General features: G+C 35.5%; 1 long non-coding RNA gene across 3 annotated transcripts; it reads right to left on the reverse strand.

The window, feature by feature from the left end:
- Window positions 1-1,662: 1,662 nt before the first annotated feature.
- LOC138911901 (uncharacterized) lies at window positions 1,663-19,743 on the reverse strand. 3 transcript variants are annotated; one of them, XR_011417535.1, is made up of 4 exons: window positions 2,721-2,813; window positions 2,516-2,571; window positions 2,280-2,321; window positions 1,663-2,224 (listed from the first exon to the last, which is right to left on the reverse strand). It is a non-coding gene; the product is annotated as an uncharacterized lncRNA (long non-coding RNA). The 3 variants fall into 3 exon arrangements; XR_011417534.1 differs by lacking the exon at window positions 2,721-2,813 and adding an exon at window positions 16,706-17,475 and having other exon boundaries at window positions 1,664-2,224; XR_011417533.1 differs by lacking the exon at window positions 2,721-2,813 and adding an exon at window positions 19,351-19,743 and having other exon boundaries at window positions 1,666-2,224.
- Window positions 19,744-21,930: the final 2,187 nt, after the last annotated feature.

Consider the following 21,930-nt stretch of genomic DNA (forward strand, 5'->3'; position numbering starts at 1 on the left):
AGATTTTAAGTAGTACTTTTAAATTAAATTATTACTAATTTTGTTACTCAATTCGATGTGACTAGCGCAATAAATATAAGTTTTTACTTGTAGCGTTAGGATATAAACAAATAAATATGAACTAGAGGGATTATAACACAAACAATTTCGACTTAGTATGCATAGAGCAATTATAGTCATGATTAATTATAAAACAATATTTTTAGATTTAACCATAATAGTAAAGTTTATCCAAAAACCAATTACATTTTTTATAATTTCTCTCGATTGAATAAAAACAGAAATATACACGTGGTTATAATAATTTAAATCATGTATAGTCATTACTGTAGTTCACAACTTAAAATTTTTTTTCCAGGTAAACCTTAAGACCAATTTTTTTGATTAGTTTTGAGTTGCTGATCACGCTGAAAAAACTAAAAATAATTTCCTAAGAACCGTTTTGAAGATATTCGCACAAATCCAGATTTTTGGCACTTCTTTTGTTCATATGTCAAAATGGTTTTTGAGATCTGATAGTTTTTACAAATGAAGTGCCAAAAATATGGATTTTTTCGAATATCTTTAGAATTGTTCTTTAGAAATTATTTTTAATTTGTTTAGCGTGATCAGCAACTCAAAACTAATCGAAAAAAATTGGTTTATCTTTTTTTACTGAAAGCTAGTGTAATCGGATATTTTAAACGGTTCGTAAGTTTTTATAGCATAAAAGTTCTATAATAAAACAGTTTCTGAAAAATGCATGAAAAAGTTCGCAATGTAAACGTCTCCATTTGGCTTATAAAAGGTGTCCGTGGAATCCAATCCAAAAGATCTTCTCATAAATTTGCTGTGTCCTTAGCCACTCATCCATATTCGGCAGAACTGCATAATTCTGTTGAAGAAACTTGAATCTTAGGGTATGTGATTTTCATTAGCTTTGTGTAAACCTTTACCTTCAGAAGAATTTTTCTTTACTTCCGATATTACTGCCCATGGTTAGCTTTGGTTTTTGCCTTTGTTTTTTTACTAACATCAGCAAGTTTGCGTCCAATACCGGAGATCAAAACTTGTGAAACTGGTATTAAAAGTCACAAGTTAGGGTCTCAGGGAATCAGCCATACAAACATTTGCACATGTCACTAATGCCAATATTTACATATGCCCGGTTGCATTTAAAAGTCCAAGGCATTCGTAATGAGATTCAACAAAAGTCTGGCTAAGAACACTATTTATGTTGTCCACAATCAAAATGTCTTGCACTGCCAACTTTTGTATGGCTGGGATTGGGTTGAGTTGGTGGTGCAGTTCGATTGGGAGTTTTAATAAATTGCGGCTTGTAGTCAAGCAAAGAAAGCTAGCACATTGTATAGTATGATTTGTAATTACTACTATACAACCTACTACCTCAATTTGCCAGAGAGAAAAAGGTCCTTGGTGTAGTCCTTTTTGCTGGGTTTTTTGGTTTTTAAAGGATTTTCTGGGTAATTTTATTTGTTCGGTTTTTGGTTAAAATGATGTTGGCAAACAAGAAGAATAATGGGGAGAAATGATATTGATATAGATTTAAAAACGAAATTTGTTAAATATGCTTTGTAAATAAAATACTTTATAAGACTTTTGACTTGTTAATTGTTTGTATTGTTGTTACAATATTAATAAACCTCTTATTGTGTTTATCAGATATTCATTTATAATTTTTAATATCCGTTTAAATTCATGTGTTTTTATTTCAGAAATGATGTCCGGTATTAAACCAAATTAACTTATAAAGTCGGTTTTTGCCACTGTTCAAGTTGTATTATATAATAACTTTTTACGTAGTTATCAATATTTTTTATTTATTAAAATATTTTCATTAAGTTATTATGTTAATTCATATTATTATTTATATTTTTATAATCGCTTTTTAACTTTTAAACCTTACTCCGCCATTATTACATTTGTCATTAGATTTAGTTGCCAAAAACCAGTTGTTTGCATTGACAGACTCCCATAATGCCGGTCTTGTAACAGATATAAAACAGCACAAGTTCGGATTTACGGGTTTCTGTTAATGGTCCATATGTAAGTATGCACCATTTCGTGTCGAATTAGAAGTCATTTCGGCGGTCCTTGAAATTGAATTGGTCTATAGGAATCCAAAAACAACCCCATCTGGGTGCAAAAACGCTTTAATCCATTTGGTAAGGTTGTGAAATTCCATCAGAACAATAAAAACGTTATCTGGGTTCCTCTGAGTCATCTGTAATGTTGGAAATGTGTTAAATATTTCGTTAAATTTTGAATATTATAGTTACGATTATTTTCGTTTCCTTGAGATCAGGTTAAATAGTCAAAATCTGTAATGAAAAAGGTAATATATTATTAGTTAATCCACTCAACTGTTAATTAAATATTTGACCTAATCTTAAATAAATAGTTTTAATTTTAAATAATTCCGAATTTTGTCTTTATCTTTCTTTACAATATCAAAAAATAAATGGTATTTTGTAAATGGAAAAAAATCATAAACATTTAATTTAATGGTTATTACCACATAGTTACGTTTATGGTTATTTCCTCTTTGTGGTCACATCAGTTCAGAATAATCTGCAAAATAAGGAAGAAAGCAAAATGAAAAATAAATTCCGATGAATTTGGCCAAATCCTCAATATATTTTTGTTTATCCCACTTGCATCTAATGTTTAATATTACATATATATTTGTTTATTATTTGTTTCTCTTTATAACCACTCACACGAGCGATAAACTGGAAGAAGAGCTTCGTGAAAGAAACAATTCCACTTGACTTGGCCTAATCCCCGATAGATTTGTCTCTCTGGCCACGTAAGCCGATCGCCCAGTTCGCTGCAGTTCGATTCAATTTGCAACAAAGAAAAGCCAGCGATGGAAAAATTGCATTACATATTCATCTTTTTGCACAGGACAGGGAAAATCACCAAAAAAAAAGAAGAAAAGAGAACATAATAGTTCGACGCGAAGCTAACCGTATAAACTATAAGGAGATGAAGAACGGGGTATATATAGGGAAGGTATATTATGTATGGATGGATGGTTGGTCGGTTGGGTGAGGAAACGTTGCTGCAGCTGAAGCTCAGAACCGAAACTGAGGCTGAACCTGAAGCTATAGCTATGCCACTATGCTCGGCTGAGCGCCGGCAGAGCGGCGACTGCGGCTGTATCTATCGAGTGTTTTGGCTATATGTGTGTTGTTGTCCCGAGTTCCCAGTTCGCAGTTCCCAGTTCCATGTTGCAGCTACCATACTACATATGTACTAGTGGGGGTACCGGGTTCTGGGTTCTGGGTACTGGGTACTGGGCTCTGTGTTCTGGGCACTGCTGATGCGATTCTCTAGCCGTCTTCACCCATTGGCCCTGCCACTTTTCCACATGTTTTCAATGCTTCTTTCGGTGGTAGCAGACAGTCGTCTGGAGCGCAGTTCGTTGGCTGTACCTATTTTCGCGTATTTCAGCCAGGACCTGCCTCAACAAATTCACAGCAGACAGACGCTACACACACACACACTAATACCAGCAAGAGGGGCTGCTTTCTGGTTTCCTTCCTATTAAAAACCGGTAACAGTCCGCAGCAGCAGCAGCAAAGGCAGCAGAGCAGCGCTGCAAATTTTTGCACAACGCTTTTTTTGCAACTCGTTCTCGATTCTCTTAAGCTCTCTTAACCCACTCGGTATCACTCTCTTTTTGTTTACCTTCGCAACTTCATATAACTTAAATTTTTTCAGAAATATCACCCATACGCCGTGTGTGTTACCCATATTTAAATTCATTTATTTGCTGTGCAATTTCATTAAAATTTCGTTATTTATGTGGAAAAAATCACTTTTACAGCATCCTCTGACCCTTGGCTCATTAATCAAAAATATTTTTCATTTGTGTCCAGTCGGCAGGATGCAATCATCTGGAAACTGTTTGCGTTTCCTTCACTCGCTGCTTGTCAAACGGCATTTTTGCCATTAATTTTCATTTATCGCTGGCAGCAGAAAATTAAATTAAAAGTACGACATTGTCAATGGTAATTTGCTGTGATTGAAAATATTCGGGGGGTGGATAGTGGACATTTACGTGGGAAAATGAATAGCTCAAATTAATATTTAATTATATTCAGACAAATCGAAGACTTTTTGTGTCAATATACTGTCTTAAGGGAATTCGTTTTTAAGCCCAATTAAAAGAGATTCAAAATAATAATTTCTTTAGAGAAAAGTTTAGAGTTCATTTTTCATCTAACGGATTTTTAAAAACCCAGATTAAATCATTTAAAATTAAATTATTAAATTCTATAAAGTTTAAAATGACATTACATTAATTTAACCATACAAAATATTGAATTGTATACAAGAAACACTAGCAGTAGTTTTTCGAAATAAATTAGAAAGCTTTTAAGGCTTTTGTAATATTTTAATCAGCCAAATAATTAATCGTTAAACTACAACTTCCATTAACACCAACATTGAGCATTGCAAAAAACCAAGGCCAAAGCTCCTACACACAGACAACGCCAATGCCACGCGCGTACACAAATGCACAAGGAGGAACCTACACACAGACAAACAGCACCCATGTGTGTGGGAGTTGCACAAAATTATGCAATACGCTAAGCTCTTTACTTTCTTCTAACTCTTTGGGTTCTCTTTGAAGAGAGCTCTTCGGGGCTTTGTTGATTCTCACTCAATGCCATTGTCATGGGAGCCAAAAAGGGGGCTTTAAAGGGGGATAAACGGGGAGAGGGAGAAGCGGAGTAAAAAAAGAGTGGAGCAGAGTCAACATCATCCAACCAACCAATTCAATTAGACTCTGCTGCTTGGCCTTCGCCGCTTTACTCCTTTACCCCTCTTTTTGCAAACCCCCTTTTGCCCCCCTTTCTCACCACAGACAACAACAAAATGTGGAGTTGCGCGATGGCAACCCTATATTGCAGATGGGAGAGTCGAGAGTTGCAGAGTTGATTAACCTTTGGGCGTTCTGTTTTGCAACTTCATTCGTGGAGCTGCTCCGATTTAAATGCTGCCCCAAGAGGCATTTGTGTTGGTGTACCACGCTTGTTTGTGTGCCTTATGTGTCTCCTTCTGCAGTGTCTGTTGCTCTTCTTTTGCGTGTGTGAGTGTTGTTCGCAGCCATGTTAGCAGCCATTTTTAATGGCCATATACGACTATACGACGGATCCAACAACAAGCAGAGAGAATCCGGAGAACGAACCTCCATCTGCAGCTCAGTTTATGCTTCATTCACTCTAAGCCGCCAAACTCCTTCTGGCCCACAACATAAACATTTACACAGACAGAAAAGGACTTGGACTTGGAAAATACATTTGTAAAATTTAGATGAATATTTGTTATACAGTTTTCACTTATATTTTTTTGTGATCTGTTGAAATCAAACATTATTTTTCTAAAATTATTATAAGGGATTAAAATACCCTAATGAAAGATTTCTAAAAGTATTTTAAATTTTTTCTTACATTAAATTTGCATGTAGGTTATTATCTTACGGAATTGAACAAAAATGTAAATAAAAAATAAATATTCATACATTTTTGTAATCAATTAAATGTTTCTTGTTTGATCAAAAAGTAGGTAAAAAAAATTGGACTGAAGAAAGTATGCAGCACGTTTTAAACATTTTCGGACTTTATCAAATATTTGGGAATTCTGAATGCGTACATAGGTGATCAATCAATTTACAAATTAAAAAGGGATAGCATTTTACACTTTAAGAAATCTCTGTACAAACTCTGCATAAGCAAAAAAAGTTAAACCAGCACTTTAGCTTTATATTTTTTTATTTAGCAGCTTCTTCTTCAATCCCGTCTTATAAACTTCCTACTTTCCAGGATTTTTCCTTCCTTTTCGCTCGTGTTGGTAATTGTAATTGAAATTTGGCGTTGAAGCGAGTAAATGCTCGCTCTCTATGCATACTCCCCTCCCGCTCCCACTGGATACGGCCCTCTCGTTCGCACAGCGCCTGCACTTTTATTACAGTTGCCGCTTTTTGGCCAAAAGTTGTTTTGGCCTTTCGCTCCGCTCTTCCTGTTTGTTGGTGTGGGTCATGGCTGCCGCGTCATGCTACGGTTCCTCTTAACTTTGCTTTGTTTTTCCCTTTTCTTTTTGCGTTTCTTTTGGCTTTTTTATAATTTTTTTTGGAGTTTGCAGTACATTGACTGCTCCTTTTTATGGCCGAGTCTGGGTCTGGGTCTGGCTTTTTTCTGTTTCTGGGCCTGGGACAGCGGCACTTGCTGTGTTTTGACTGGCCTTTTGTCGCTGCCCGGTTGTTTGCTGCAGGCACCAAATTGTGCAATATTTTTGTCGCCAATTAAATCATATGGCAGATGACGTGTGTTATTCATTTATTTGCTCTTTTTTTATTTTCTAGGTTAAGTTTTGAAAAATAAAAAGTAATATTATTCCATATTAAAATACTGTCAAAAATATATAGGCTTTGCTCAAGTTATACTATGCAGCATCGAATATTTACCTCGATGGATGCAAAATTTTTGGATTCGTTACGAATTCCCAAGTTAAACTGCGACGCAAGGATTCTTAGCAAAAGCACCTCAACGTTCGAAAAATGCTGAAATTGGTCCACTTTCCGGAGCTCTCAGAGGCAAACGGATTCATAGTTTGATTTGATGTTAAAGTTTTTTAAAATATACACTCTTTATCTTTCAAACCCTATACTTAGAATAATTTTAGGATTTTTGTTAATTCCATCGAGGTAAATTTAAAAAGCATTAAAAATGCTGCACAGTGATATTTACAGCATTTTGCTAGGTTTAGTTCGAAAACAAAATCTATTTCGATAAAAAGTGATACTTTTTCCAAACTACTGCTAAAAAATCTAGGCTCAGCTCAAATTATTTCCAGCATTTTGCACAACAAAAAATGTAAATATGTATGAAATGGATCTTAAAGAATTTAAGAAAAAAAAATTAAGTGAAAAAACAAGTTAAACTAAGCTTTTATAAGAAAATTTTAGAATAATTTACCCAGCGCATAAATAAATGTTAGGAAATGCAATTATTTTCGATCTTTCAAAAAATTTAACGGGTTGCTAACAGCTTAATTACAATTTGATTTTTTCCTTTAATGAGGCCATTAAAACTTTTTAATATCGCAAATTCTACAATTTCGTTTTCGAACGATCGGTTATTTCCAAAGCAGAAAGCAGCATACAAATCTCAATTGATCGATCGATCCCAAGGGCTTTGGGTGCTGCGACCATCTCAACCTGTTCCCTTGACTTTTTGCAGTTTCTTTCATTTATCTTCGCCGTCTTCTTCTTTTGGCCTGTTGTGACAGCAGGAGAAGAGTATCTTTAGCTGCGATTTGTATCTGCACAGTCGTATCTCTTATTGGCTGCTGTTTATTTGCTCGCTGCGTTCGCTTATTGAGTTTGCTTTATGTCTGGGCGCAGGCGAAGGCGTTCAATGAACTCGGAAACTCGGAAACTCTGCGACTGAAAGCCCTGAGACAAGACTCTGTAGACAATCGCTGGCAAACTTTTTTCCTTCTTACAACTTGCTTTCGTTTTTGGAGTTTGTCGCGAATTATCCGCTGGATGGTCAATGGGTAAGAGTAGTGGAAAGAGGGTCTTTATTGCTTTTAAGCTTTTCAATTTTTTGATTTTGTTCTTTAATTGTGATTATTGTTTTGGGATTTTAGATAAGCTTTCAAAGACTAATAAAATTCTAATATCAATAAAAATAAATACAAATTATTAAATTTGTTTACCCAATTTGGCTAATTTTAAATTCATATTCATTCTTTCTTTTAAATGTATTAATAATGCAGTTTTAATGAAATTCTTTTACATCTTAATTCTTGACAAATTTGATGATATTGTATTAAAAAGGATTTTTAATAAATAAAGGGAAATATTAAGCAATTTTTGATTATTTGAAACATTATTTATAAATTTAGCAACAACGTCTAATTTTGTTGATGTAGATTAAACACTATTAGTTAGTTTGCTTACAGTTTGTCTTTTAATTTATATTTAAAAGTTTATAATTAAAGCCTTGCATAATTTTTTTTAGTGGAAGATTAAGCACCTAGTTGAAACCGAACAAAGTCCCCAGATATTGGCCGAAAAAAGTGCATTAAAATCGGGATGAAAAAATTGGGAACGAGGAACCCCCAAAGATATTGAAATAACTTTCGGGAGCAACAATGGAGGCGGAAGATAAGCGGCAAAGTATTCCTTCCTTGATATAATTTCGCAATGCGAGAGGGGAGCGAGCGAGACGGGTGGCGCGGCGTGAAAGAGAGGGCGCACGTGAGCGACCAGACAGCAGGCTGCCTCATGTGGCAAAAACTTCAATGTGGCAGTGGCAATATTCCAGTGCGAAGTAGCGTAGAATGACGTAGCCGGAGGAGAGCAGAGGCACACAAGCGAAAAGCGAGGAAACGAAAAAGCGACGCCGGCAGCACAGCAGCAACATGCAATTCCAAAGGTCAATGACACGCAACTTGCAGCGCAGCAGCAGCAGCAGCAACAACAGCGGAACGCGAAAAGAGAACCTAAGAGATACATTCGTATTATTCGCGCTCTTCGAATCTCTTAAGCCAATGCTTTACCCCTCTTTTACTTTCTCACTGCATTTGCATTGCAGAATTTGCAATTTTGTATTTGCACTCAGAGAAGAATCATTTTTAAACAATTTAAAGACTTTTAGGATAAAACGGGTCATCAGTTTTAGAATAAAATAAAATAAAAATGTTTTTAAGCCCGAAAATCAGCATTGATTTTAATAAAATTTTAATTTTGTAAGCTATAAAAACCCAAGTATATTTTTAAAAATTGAAAACACAATTTTCGTAATACAAAATTTAACCTGGTTCATATTCTAACATATTGCGATAAAAAATGTTAAAATGTTCAATTTTATAAATATGATTTTCAGAAGCAAAATTACTATATCTTAAAGAGCTGAAGAATATTACAAACAAAATTAAGATACATATTTCTTTTATTAACAATTTTATATAATATAAATATAATATTTTTTGATCGCCATTAAAAGTTTTAAACTCTTCAAAAAACTCAAAAAAGCTTTGTAATGACCCAAATTGTTTTGTATGGCTCCAACATTTTTAATTCAAGAAGTTCTCTTATTTTATTTTTTGTTTAAGTGTATTTTTATTTGTAAAGCACGCTGACGTTTTCATTCATTTTGCATATTTGCGTACAAACACACTGGCAAACAGGAAATACGCGCAGCTTACACACATTTGTTGTTGGCTTTTTTGTTTGTTGCCTTTTGGTGCCTGTAATTTCTCATTGTAGTTGATTGCATTTCACGCCCCCCTTTGTGGCACCCACAACTGGCATTTGTTCAGAGCCCACCCACATGTGCCACAAATTACTTTTGCAAATTTTCATATGCCAGAAAAGCGGGAGAGAGCATCCGTTGTCTTTGGCTTGAGTGAGTTATGAGTGTGAATGCAAGAGATTTCGATTCTGCTCGACTTTTCTGCCAGTGTGCGTGGGTGCCGGTCATAAATTATGCACAAAATTGCAATTATTTCCATTAAAACGAGATCTTTTTCATGTGGGAGCCGTCTTCTCGCAGTTGACAGGCCAAAGTTTGGTCATAAAAAAGAGGCAGGAAAGTTTGCAAGAATTTTAGTGAGACCACAAGAGGTGGAGAAGTCAAAGATTTAAAGGAAGTTTTCAACGGAAATTTAATTAGTTTCAGTGACGTTGATGATAGTTTATATGAAGGAATATGCATTAGTTTCTTATAAAACCTCTAAGCTTAAGTACCAGATGGTTTCCGTATAATTTATAATTTATAATAAAAGACTAAAAGTATAAGGAATTAGAAAAATCATTTAAATTCGACCTATCACCTAAAATCTAAGATCATTGATCACCTATGTAATCCATTTTATTCAACGTACTTAGCTTGGAAAAATGTCAACAGCTTCTCAGTAAATCGGGTTAATTAAACAATTAACACAGGCCACATCAGATGAGAGATAGAGGCAAATTTCTACAATGAAAAGCCATAAAATATTGTTGATTTTTTTTGGTTTTTATACCTTTTATGATTGTGCGAGTGTGACAACAACAAACAAAACGTGCCAGGCAAACACAAAAGCCGCAACAAAGAGCAGAAAAGGGGAGAAACAAAAAGCTTTGCGCTAAAAAGTTGGGTTAGGTTAGGGACGCCACATGCAATGGCCATGGGCGGTGGTTGGAGGGAGTGAAAGGGGGTGAGCGAAACGGGTTCAAAATCCTATGCAACATGGCAACTAAACAAAAGCCAGAAGGTAGACGAACCAAAGTCGCAGCACATCAGGAATCCAATAGAGCGTGGTACGCGGAGGGGGGACGAAAGGGGTTTAAAACGGGGGTAAAGTGGGGTAGGGGGTTCCGAGGGGAGTACCAGAAGAATGTGAATATATGTGCAGGGGCGGAGGAACGGAGCAAAGAAGCGGCACAAAAAAGCGGGAAGAGCAGTGGCAAAAACTCGTTTTATACCGCTTGCTAAAAAATAAGTGCAACGTCACTGCGAAAAGGGAAGGGGCGAAAAAGGGGTCTGGAACAGTCAAAGAGAAGGCAAGAAATTCTGGCGAGCACCCTAGGGTCGAGGATCGTTTAAAGCCAAAACCTGAATTTCATCATCGTCATTATCAACATCAATGCAATGCCAATGTCTGTCTAGCACTGAAAAAAACCTTAGCAAATAACTAGAAGGGAATAAATGTACGACCATTAAAATCTCCACAGCATTAGGAACTTAACGATCTCATAAATCCACAAACAAGATCGTTAAAGTATTTTATGGAGTAATAAATTTCGTGTTGGTCAAGAAATTAAAGTTATAGATCAAATCCATTTCAATTCAAGTGCGTTTCGGGACTAGGCAAAAATCTGAATAATATTTTGCAATAGACATTTTTAAGCTTCTAAATTAGATCCTTATGATGTCTTAAATATTTTCTACCAGTGCATCTCTTTTCGATAGCACTTTACCAACTTTATTTGCCTCCTTTTGTTAGCTTTCGAGTGCAATGTGCTAGGCAACTTTAGTCCAATTAGCGAACGAAGCTAATGCAAACATAAAGATCTAATTACGCATACGCCGTGTAGACCAAACAAACAAATTTCAACCAAGAAGCTGAGGAAAAAGTGTCTGAAAATCGGTTGCAGTTAATTCACTTCTTCATTAGTTGTTCTGAGTCCTTGGTCTTCCTTTTGGACACCTCAAGGCAGCTGCCAATTAACTGGAGTTCTACCACCATCGTTCCCCAATCTCCGTCCTATAATATCTCTTTTCCTTTCCTTTTTAATCAAATAAAGGGCATGGTAGCTTATCCGGAACAGCTAATATTCTAATATTTAAAAAGACGTAATGGCTATTTTAAATATATAATTATAAATTATTTTTCCATAGTTCTATTTACCCTTTAGAGTTTAATATATTGTTATAAATGTTCTTTAAACTTAATTTCTCAATTATTGGAAAGTTCCCACTATAACTGAATACTTTTAAAAAGAGTATTTGGAAAAAGTTATTTATTTTGTAATTCGTCTTGTCCCTTTCACCAGAACTTTAAAGCTTCGTTGAACTGCACTTGTTCTTCAACTCGAGTTGTCTGTTTCTTTTTTTTGTTTTATTCAACTTTGTTGCATTCAATTGGCTTCTTTGGTGAACTTCCGCCTTGAGTCGAGTTCTGTTCGGTTCCAGTTTATTGTCTGTTTTTCTGACTTTCTTTCGGGCCAATTCTTTAGAAGTTTCTTATTTTGCTGGCGGCATAAATTAGTTGTACCGTTAAATTCAGCGACTTGGACAGCAACAGAAAATCGGAGGAAGGGTTAGGGACAGCCACCATGTAATTTTCGGGCAATTTCAGGAGAGATACTAAGAAACATTGGCTTTTTATACCCGTTACTCGTAGAGTAAAAGGGTATATTAGATTCGTGCAAAAGTATGTAACAGGTAGAAGGAAGCGTTTCCGACCCTATAAACTATATATATTCTTGATCGGGATCACTAGCCGAGTCGATCTAGCCATGTCCGTCTGTCCGTCTGTCTGTCCGTCTGTCTGTCTGTCTGTCTGTCTGTCTGTCTGTCTGTCTGTCTGTATGAACGCTGAGATCTCGGAAACTATAAAAGCTAGAAGATTGACATTTTGCATGCAGATTCTAGGAGTTCCTACGCAGCGCAAGTTTGTTTCAAAAGGGTGCCACGCCCCCTCTAACGCCCACAATCGCATATATACGATTTTAAAAATTTCAATATTTTGGAAAAGTAAAAATGCAGTTTTATTGTGTTTATCAATACCTATCGAAATGTAGAAGAAATTTTTTAAATCGGACCATTCGTTAAAAAGTTACGGCGGATCAAAGTTTTTCTCCATCTCTTTCGCACTCCCTTTAGCTGAGTAACGGGTATCTGATAGTCGGGGCACCCGACTATAGCGTTCTCTCTTGTTTACAATGGCTTTGCTGGTGTTGAATGAAGGTTGTAATTCTGGTTTATGATTATGATAAAATCTTATGAAATTGAGAACCACAAATTATTAGTTGCACATTTGGCGAAGTGATCTGATATGGAGAAAGAAAAGAATGTTCATTTGTAAAAAAAATTGTTAATGTGTTATTGGAAAAAAATGTTAAAAAACGAATAAACTACATTTATTATTTATTTCCGCCAAATACTAAAACATATTTGTGACTTTAACAGCTTTGAAAAATATGGTGTTTATTTAAGCTCAATTTTAATTATTTTTGTTTTGCTTCTTTTTTAATTGGCATTTATATAAACTTTGTGTAATTGTTTTTTTCTTATTTGCTTTTCACATAAATTTAAATTTTTCTCATTTAAATGAGCAATGAGAATTTTTTTATTGACGGCGGTTAGTCTACTTTTCTACCGATTAAAATTGTGTCTATTGTGTCTGGTTCGCCTAGGGAAACATTCCGTAATTTATTGCAATTCACTGTAATTGTTGAGTCAACTCGGATTACACAGTTAACGAATGGATTGTAGCAATGGAGCTAAATTGAAAATTATTTCACAGCCATAGACATTTATAATTTGTAAAGCTAAAGATATTTTTTCGATTTCAATATTATTTTTATTTTGATAAAATTACAAATTTAAAACAATTGTTCCTACTTATTGCTTTATTGAAGCTCAGTTAAATCCATATTCGAGTTGAACAGTAATCCAAGGCGTTTCGACTTCACTCATTTTAAAATATATATGTAAACTCTTGCATAACAAAAACGGAAACAAAGCCTTAATGAAACCGAAGACCAAATGGGGAAAACAGGCGAAGGAAGGGGTCATTTTCTATGGCTAATGAGAAACAGTTGGTTGGGCTATCCATGTTTATATTTACATATATGATTGTATATATAAATACCCATGGGTGTGTGTGTGCGTCTGAGCTGGTAGTGTTTGGAAATGTGTGTCACAGTGGATGACATAATTCAAAGTGAAACGGATGACATTCATTACGATGCATTTGAACGAAGCCAGCGACAGCAGCAGAAAAAAAAAGTACGTACATATGGAAATATTTTGCAAATTGCAATGTAGACAAAGCAAACCCTTTGTACGACCTGGAATGCAATCTCTATATATATTCCCCTCGGTTCCTCTTTTATTTCTTATTTTCCTTCCTTATTCCTTCTCTGCACTTCCCTTTTTCTTATGATGAGGATTCCTCCTTTTGTTTGATGGTCATGCTCTGAATACGTTTTTTTTTTATTTTCAAACAAGTACAGTTATGGGACAAGTTGGGAACCTTTTTTTGCATGAGGGTGATCCTCCTGCACATGCGCATAAAAGTCAACTTAGGGTTAATCTGTTGTCGACCCTCCGGTACTTTCAATCTACCGTTCTGAATTCATCTCCGTTCCAATTGCCTGGCAACAGAATAGTCCTTGGGATATTAAAGGGGGGAAGAGAGAAAAGGAGGAAATACCAGCCACGGGTGACCAGGATTATGGTCGTTAGTTATTGATGACACAGCAGGAGAGCGGGCTTTGAACAGGTGCATCTTCTGTGTCGGTTTGTGACAGCCAACATGGCGTATACGCAATAATGACCAGTCATTTTTGGCCTCAGCAAAGTCAGAGTCTATGTTTATGGGATTAGAGGATTAAATGGCCTATAATAATTGTTTCCGTTTAAAGATGTATTGGATGTGTATATCAATGTTTAATCTTTGCAAAGAAGTTTTAGCAGAATGAATTTAATAAATTTCTACAGCATTGCCTTAAGAATTTGATCGGAAATTTCTAGAGAACTTCCTATCTACACTAACCATTTCCTCTAACATCTATCTCATACCAGCAATATTTTGAAGAGTTTTTTGGAAAGCAATCATAAAATTCTCTGATGAATTTGTAGCTTTTAAGCCCGCCGCCTAATCCGCTTTTATCTCACCAACAGGCAACGTGGCGTATGCGTGATATGTTTTTGCCTCTAATTGAAATACTTTGACTTAAAGTAAAAAAAGAGGAGACAAGGCTTTAATTGTGCACCAAGCTGCTTATAAGCACCCCCACCGCACCTCACCACGTTCTTTCGTAGTTTTTGCAGATGCAGCTGGCTAAAACGTTGAAGAGGAAGACAACTCATTCTATAGATACACAAAAGAGAGCCAAGAACATGGACTTGACTCGATGCAAGATGAGCAAAAGGGCTGCGAGAAGGTTGAAGTACTAGCACTTGCATTGTTGCTGCGGCTAGTTTCTTATGAATTTTGTTCTTCTATTCTTTGAGTTTCTTATTTTATTTTTTACGATTTTCTTGTTTTCCCTTTTTTATTGTATCATCTTTTTACTTTTTTTTTAGCTCAAAGAATTTGTTCTCTCTTCTTAATATTTTCATTCTGCTCTTTGTATTTAATAAAGTTTTTTGTTACTCATTACTTGTTCTGCACCATTTTTCTTATTAATTCTTTTAAAAAGTTGTTTCTTTACTTTCCATAAATTATCACTATTTTTTCTTAATGCAACTTTTTTTTAGTTATTTTCTTTAACATCCATTGACTTTAAACAATATTTGTATTTTTTTGTTTTTATAGTCATTTGTATATTTGGTTATTTTTTGTTTCCCCTATTTTTTTGAATTTTTGGCAAGTGGGATATGGGAATTGGAGAGGAGGCCGCCATTGCTGACTAGGTTCGGCATCTCAAAGCACGACGATGATGCGATGACGTCGTTTCCATGGCTGCCAGAGTACAGTCATAGAAAGAGAGGGCATGGTGGCGAACGAAAGAGAAGGCAGCAGCAGGGCGACAGAGATGGAGGCTGGGGGGGAAAACTTAATGTGGACAACGCATCGCATGCATAAACTACAGAATTCCTTTTAAAGCGTAAAACTGCATCCGATAGATATAGATACAAAGATGCTCACAGACACTAGCTCAGCAACGCAGACCAAAGATACGAGCAGAGAGACTTTTCCTCAGTCTATCCATCTATCTGTGAATGCATCTCCGTACTTGTAGATGTGCCTCTCAGCGGTGTATATGTATGCGCTTTTCTCTGTGTATTTACTTTTCACATTGCATTGCTCATATTTACTTGAAATTCAATTTGCAAACATTTTACGTAGCCCTTTGTTTGCTCAAGTTTCAATTGTACTTCTTGTTTCTTTTTCATCAACCAGCTCTCTTTTTTATCTTGTATATATTTTTGCATTTATTACGCATCAGTTTTGAATAATTTATAAGGAGGAGAAAATGCATTGAATTTCTATAGGCAGACTTTTGCTTGCAGGTTGAATGGATTTTAATAAAAAACGAATAGGCAGTTTTATCTTAAATACGTTAAACTTATCTTGGATTTTTAAGCTAATGGTTTAAAACAAATCAGCTTTTTAATTAAATCCCAATTAACATTAAGAAGCAAAATTGTTTAAAAATTTTTTGAGTATAGGATTGTTAATACATTTTTTAATAAAGCAATGTTGTATTATGTTTTGATCGTTTTGTTTTCAAGTTTCAACATTTTTCCTTTTTTTTTTACTGCAATACCAAGCATATGTGCCTTTGAAGTAGAAAATCAAGGTTAAACACGACACTCGATACTCCTCCTCGTATTACTCTAAACCAATATCAGCTATCATATTTTTCGCTCTTTCCGCTATTATTTCAAAGTGTTTGCTAAACAATCAAATTATTTGTATAAATAAACAGCCATGACATCAGCAACTGCTGACAGCTGAGTTGAGTGGGAGTTGTTTGGATGTTGGTTGCAATGGGCAAGGAGACCCGCACACAGATACAGATGCCCAATACTGATGCAGGATGCACAAAATCAATGTCAAAGCCTGCTGAGTTCAGTTCGGCGAGGCAAGGACATGGGGCAGTGTGAAAGAGCGAGTCGCAAACACAAAATCACCGCTTGACTGGCGACATATGCACTGGATGCCTCCGAGTACCTCCTGTACTGTACCCCCTGTGCCTCCCATATCCCCCTGATATATGTTCCCCAACTGGTTTCCAGCTGTGATGACTGCTGGGCGAATCGAAGGGTATGAGAACAGGACGGGACAGGACTGGAGATACAGGAATAGTTCCCCAGCAATGTTAGTTCAAGGGCGGAATCAAGGCTGAGCTCGGTTTTGGAGCTGCCTGCTATAAATAGCAGCCCTCTCTGTCTATCCAGACGGCATAGTCCCCTCTCTTTCGCTCTGTACACCACACGGCGTATACGCAATAGCTGCAACTCACCACAGAAAAGGAAATTGCACGGCATATCCTTCGGCGTTCGTTCGGTCCTTGTTGTTGCTATTGTTGCATGCGGCTTGGCATCCTCTTTGCACTTGAACCATTGTCCTTTGGCACCGCTACCCATCCCTTTCTCGCTGGCCCCAACAAAAATAAGAAGTTCAAATGGTACGAAAAAAAGGGAAGTTGGAAAAAGTGCTGCCATTTTTATATATTTTTTGCCTTATTGTTTGCAAAGCTTTCAAGTTATAAAAAGGATTCTATAAATTCACATTTTCTTTGATTTCAGTCTTTGAAAACTGTAAACATTTTAGTGCATTTTGGTGTAAAGTACTTTATTAGATAAATCTTTGACTTTAAATTATATCGGATTTTTGGTTATGCTCTCCGATTTGGAAAGATACCAATAATTTAATTCAGGATTCAATACTTTTTTTCGCAATTGATAACCATTTAAAAAAAAGAAATGTCCCTTTTAATACCCTATTTTAGTTGCGTTCTTTTTGTTATGAGCTTTGATTTCTATGGAAATGCTGATGATGAGTAATTCCAGTTGTAGATACACAACATGAGGAAATGGCCGAGAGAGGGACAACCACCAAGTGCAATGGAATGCCTTTGGGGCTCGCAGAGAATTTAATAATTGCACTGCCCATTCTACTTTAAATACTTCACTCAAGGTCGAAAGGAAACGCTGGACTATGAGTCAGAACTAAAATAATAATTGTATGCGATGTAAACTTATTTAAATTAAATTATTTTTTTAACTATATTTATTTATTTAACTTTCAAGCTGTGAAATTTAAAGTAAATATTTTTTCAGTAGTTTGCTTTCCAAATATAAAAAATATCACTCACGAGTTTCGGAGAATATTATGCTGTGTGACTGGGAAGAACATCATCTACTCGTTTTAAATATACATAAATATATTGGAAAAAGCGATTAATCTGTTCATTATCATTATCAACCAAAGGGGAAGCCATTCGAGGCAAAGGCCGAGTGCATTCAACTGCCGTTGGCATGACGCGCATTTTAATAATATAAAATAAAATAACACAAAAAAAGTAGAACAAAAATGGGAAACATTTAGTATTGCAAATCTCCTGAAACCTCCTGGATATTTTTTAAAAGTCTCTTTAGTCATTTTTCAATTTAAACTATATTTTTAAATACTTTTTCCAGCTGCTTCTTCTTTTTTCAAGCGAACAAAAGCGCACTACTACAAATGCAATATCGCTCAGTAAAAGTATCTGTGTGTTTAAGTTTGAGTGTTTGTAAGTGTGCATGTGCATGCGCAGTGCAATTTTCAGTTTGTTGTTGTTGGCTTTCGTAGGGCCCCCCTGCTTGTTGTTTTTGTTTTATTTTTGCTTATTCGCTTTTGGCCTGCACTTTGCTTTTCGGCTTGCATGTGTGCGTGCAACTCGTGTGTGTATGGATATGACTTCATTTCCTTTGTCGTAGGTCATCAATTGCACAGAAAATGCGTTTTAATTGCCTTCAATTGGTTTTCATAATGAAAGTTGCAGCACAGAAATGCTTAACTTTAGTCTTATTTAATTTTATCCTGTTTAAATTACAGTCAAATATTTTATAAATCGTTCAAAGTTGTATTTTAAGAGAAAATGGTCATAAAAGAAGTTACTCTTCACTTTTACCGTGATATATTTTTGTTCAGCTGGAAAAATATTAAATTTAGAACAGACGGGTAAAAAAAAAATCATCCCATTTTATCCAAACTGCAGTATAAGAAATTTTAAAAATTGTATTTCAAATTTATTTTAAAATTAATAAAACAAATATATATTAATTAAAAAATACATGATATTTTAACTTCAACATTTTTAGACTAATTTGATAATTGTTTGTTTCTTTGCAAAAAACAGACAAGGTTTCATAAAGGATTTTGAAAAATGTTCATGAAAAAAATTATAATTTCTATCTCCAAAAGGAATGGTTTTTGGCTTATTATTGATGCATGCTTTATTTAAACACTTAGAAACACAAACGTTTAAATCTTTTAATAATATTCTTTTATAGGGCATTCTTGGAGTGTTTTTTAACGACATCGTTTTATTAAATGTAAAATTGTCAAAAAATATTTGTATTTCACTTTTACACACTATTACACTACAATACATTAAAACATTTTTATAAGTTTATATTTATTATTCTATTGTTGTGGTTTAAATTTTATATATTTTTTATATTATTTTCGCTGCATTACCGCTAGCTGCAAGCATTTCAAAGTCGCGTCCCACACTGACAAAAGGGTAGAGAACTTATTCACCAACGCATTCGGCTGCCAGGGTTGCCACCGTGCCAAAAGCCCCCACAAAATAAGAAAAAAAAAAGAGTGCAGAGACGGGCAAAAATGGTAATAAAAGCAAATGAATCGCACCAAGTGCATCCAATGCACACATACAAAGGGGGGAAGAAGTGGATAAAGGGGAGGGGGAGGAGGAGAGACAAGCCGGCCGCTTTTTGCGTGGCAATTTGTTTGTGTGTATTGCAATTTCTGGCTGCACTCTACTCTCTTGCTCTCTCGCTGTCACAAACACACGCAAATACTAAAGATTTATAAGCTACATATATTTCTTAAATATATTTTCCCCTTTGTAATCTGAATTTTAATAAATTTCTCGCTTACCATCGCTGCAAAACGTAGATGCAACCACACATTTTCAGGTTTTTTTCCCCATTGGTACACTCTATCGCACCTGTCAAAAGCAAATTATTGCTCTTTCGAAAACCACAAAAATCCGTCACAATTTGCAGTGTAGTCCCGCACACACTTGCAGCCAATACGAGTACACCCACACGCACACAGTTGCAGCAGGAAGAGGAAGCGCGATTCGCGAACCGCCGTGTGCAACGAGACTTTTGCAAATGAAATGCAATTTTCAATTCAAAATTCGCGACAAAAGAAAGCGACGCCGGCAGAGGCAGCGGCAGCGACGTCGGCAGCGACGACTGCTGCAAAATGACGCTCAGCGAGGGCAACAACAACAAACAGCAGCAGGAATGAGTTTGCAAATCAAAGAGAGCCGATAAAGCTTGCAGTTTCTCTTAATCAGGTGGATGACTGCTTTTTGTTGTTGTACAAATGTATGTGAGAGTATCTCTTAGTGTGTAAGTGAATGGCTGCAGTTGCAGTGCACCTTTGACTTTGCAAACACAAAATCAGCCCTTTTGTCAACGGGGACGTAGTACACGTAATGACGAAGCACACCAGCAGAGAGTGCAAAAAGGACTACTATAAATCGAAATAAAATCACCTCACCTGCTATCGGCCAAAGTAAAATTTTTTGGATGAAAACTAAAATGGGAAATTAATTTTATTGCAATGTTTATATTAACCGATCCACTAAATAAATGCGTTTTCTTCATTTTAAGTTTTATAGCTTATTAAATGGTGATTTTATTTCGATTTATAGTAGTCCTTTTTGCACTCTCTGCTGGTGGACTTCGTCACTACGTGTACTGCTTCGGCATGCCGAAGCTTAAATACCCTTGCAGTTCATATACAATCTTACCGTTTAATTAGGTTGGGTCCCGTTTCTGGTATATCGGATGTATTTTTAGATTTGGTTTTTAAATTGTCAAAAATTAAAATGCCTACATCAAAACGAAAAACGTATAATTTTTTTAATATTCCTACGAGAGCCATAAGATATAGTGGTCTGATCCGGGTCGTTCCAGAGTATGTACTACATGCAGTAGAAAGAAGACTTTTGCAAGCTGAGAGCTTAGTTTGCAAAGAAACGGACAGACGGACATGGCTAGATGGACTCGTCACGTGATGCTGATCAAGAATATATATATTTTATGTGGTCGGAAACGTCTCCTTCTCTACGTTTGCAAACATCGGACTGAAATTATAATACCCTCCGCAAGGGTATAAAAAATGTGTGAAATTTGTAAGATCCTCCTAGGACATAGGGTCTATACAGTGGGCATTATGTCATTTATGGTAGACGAAAAAAAATATATAATATAAGAAACACGAGGGAGGGTCTACAATTCGGTTACAAAGTTTATCACTCATACGCACTGTTGCCATTGATCAAAAAGGTATTTTAATCTAGGTGGCGTATAATATATTAATATCCTTTTTTTTAATTTTTAACCAGTTAACTCCTAAATCTTTAAATAAAATAGTTTACCTTTTGACTAAACTAACTTAACTAAACTTAACTACCATATTAAAAAAGACAGAAAATGATTCTACATTTGGACCACCCCAAATTACCTAGGGGACTAAATAGTTTAGCTAAGTCTTTCGATATCTGTACTACTGGCACCTGCTAAATAAAGCCGCGTAAAAATTGAGTAGCGCTGTTGTTGCTTGATGCAAAGTTGCCAAACTAAAATCGTTGTCTTTACTAGTAGGTCTTGCATATACACAAATTTTATTTTACCACTTCGTGAAGAATTGATGAAGCAATTGGAGGATTTTTTTTTATTCGGAAACCGCGTGTATTCCGGCGTACAGAATTTTTTTTTAATTTAAATTCTCTTAAAAAATACTTAATTTTAAAATTAAAAATTTTTAAAATTATTTTTCTGAAAGACATGAACATATCCCATAAAGAAGGATACCAAATATTGAAATAACTCAAACGAGTCTCAAGTGCTGAATAACTGCAAAATCAGAGCTAATTTAAACAAATATTTAAAAAAAATAGTTAAAAAAAAATTAAAAACCGATCCTTATATTTCAATCCTCTATCGAAAAAAAAAGTTTCGATTGATACTGAGATTTGACCCAAATTGGCCTGTCACGTTTCACGTGGAATGAGCCTATTGTAGAAAATTTCCATTTATTTAAAATAGCTAAGTCTTTCGATATCTGTACTACTCGCACCTGCTAATTAAAGCCGCGTAAGAATTAAGCGCGCTTAAAATTTAACCACACAGGAAATTGGTTTTAAAAACCGATGAATTAAAATCGGTTTGGATCACAGCTAAATTTGTATGCAGCGGAATATTCCCAAGTAATTATTTAACATTAACGATCTTATATTCTTTAGAGAATGTGGATTTTTGGATTCCTTCGACTTCAAGCTGGAGTCGGCTTTGTTGGACATAAAACGGACATACAGAAGGCGTCTATTTACATGCTGTATGTAGGGGAGAGGTCTGTAGGTTGAGACAGTCTTTAAGTTGAGACACTCAATTTTCTCAAAACTTTTCCACAAAAAAATTTTTTTTTATTTTTTTTTTGTAG

This window comes from Drosophila takahashii, chromosome 2L (genome assembly GCF_030179915.1).
Source record: "Drosophila takahashii strain IR98-3 E-12201 chromosome 2L, DtakHiC1v2, whole genome shotgun sequence".
Taxonomy (NCBI): Eukaryota; Metazoa; Arthropoda; class Insecta; order Diptera; family Drosophilidae; genus Drosophila; species Drosophila takahashii.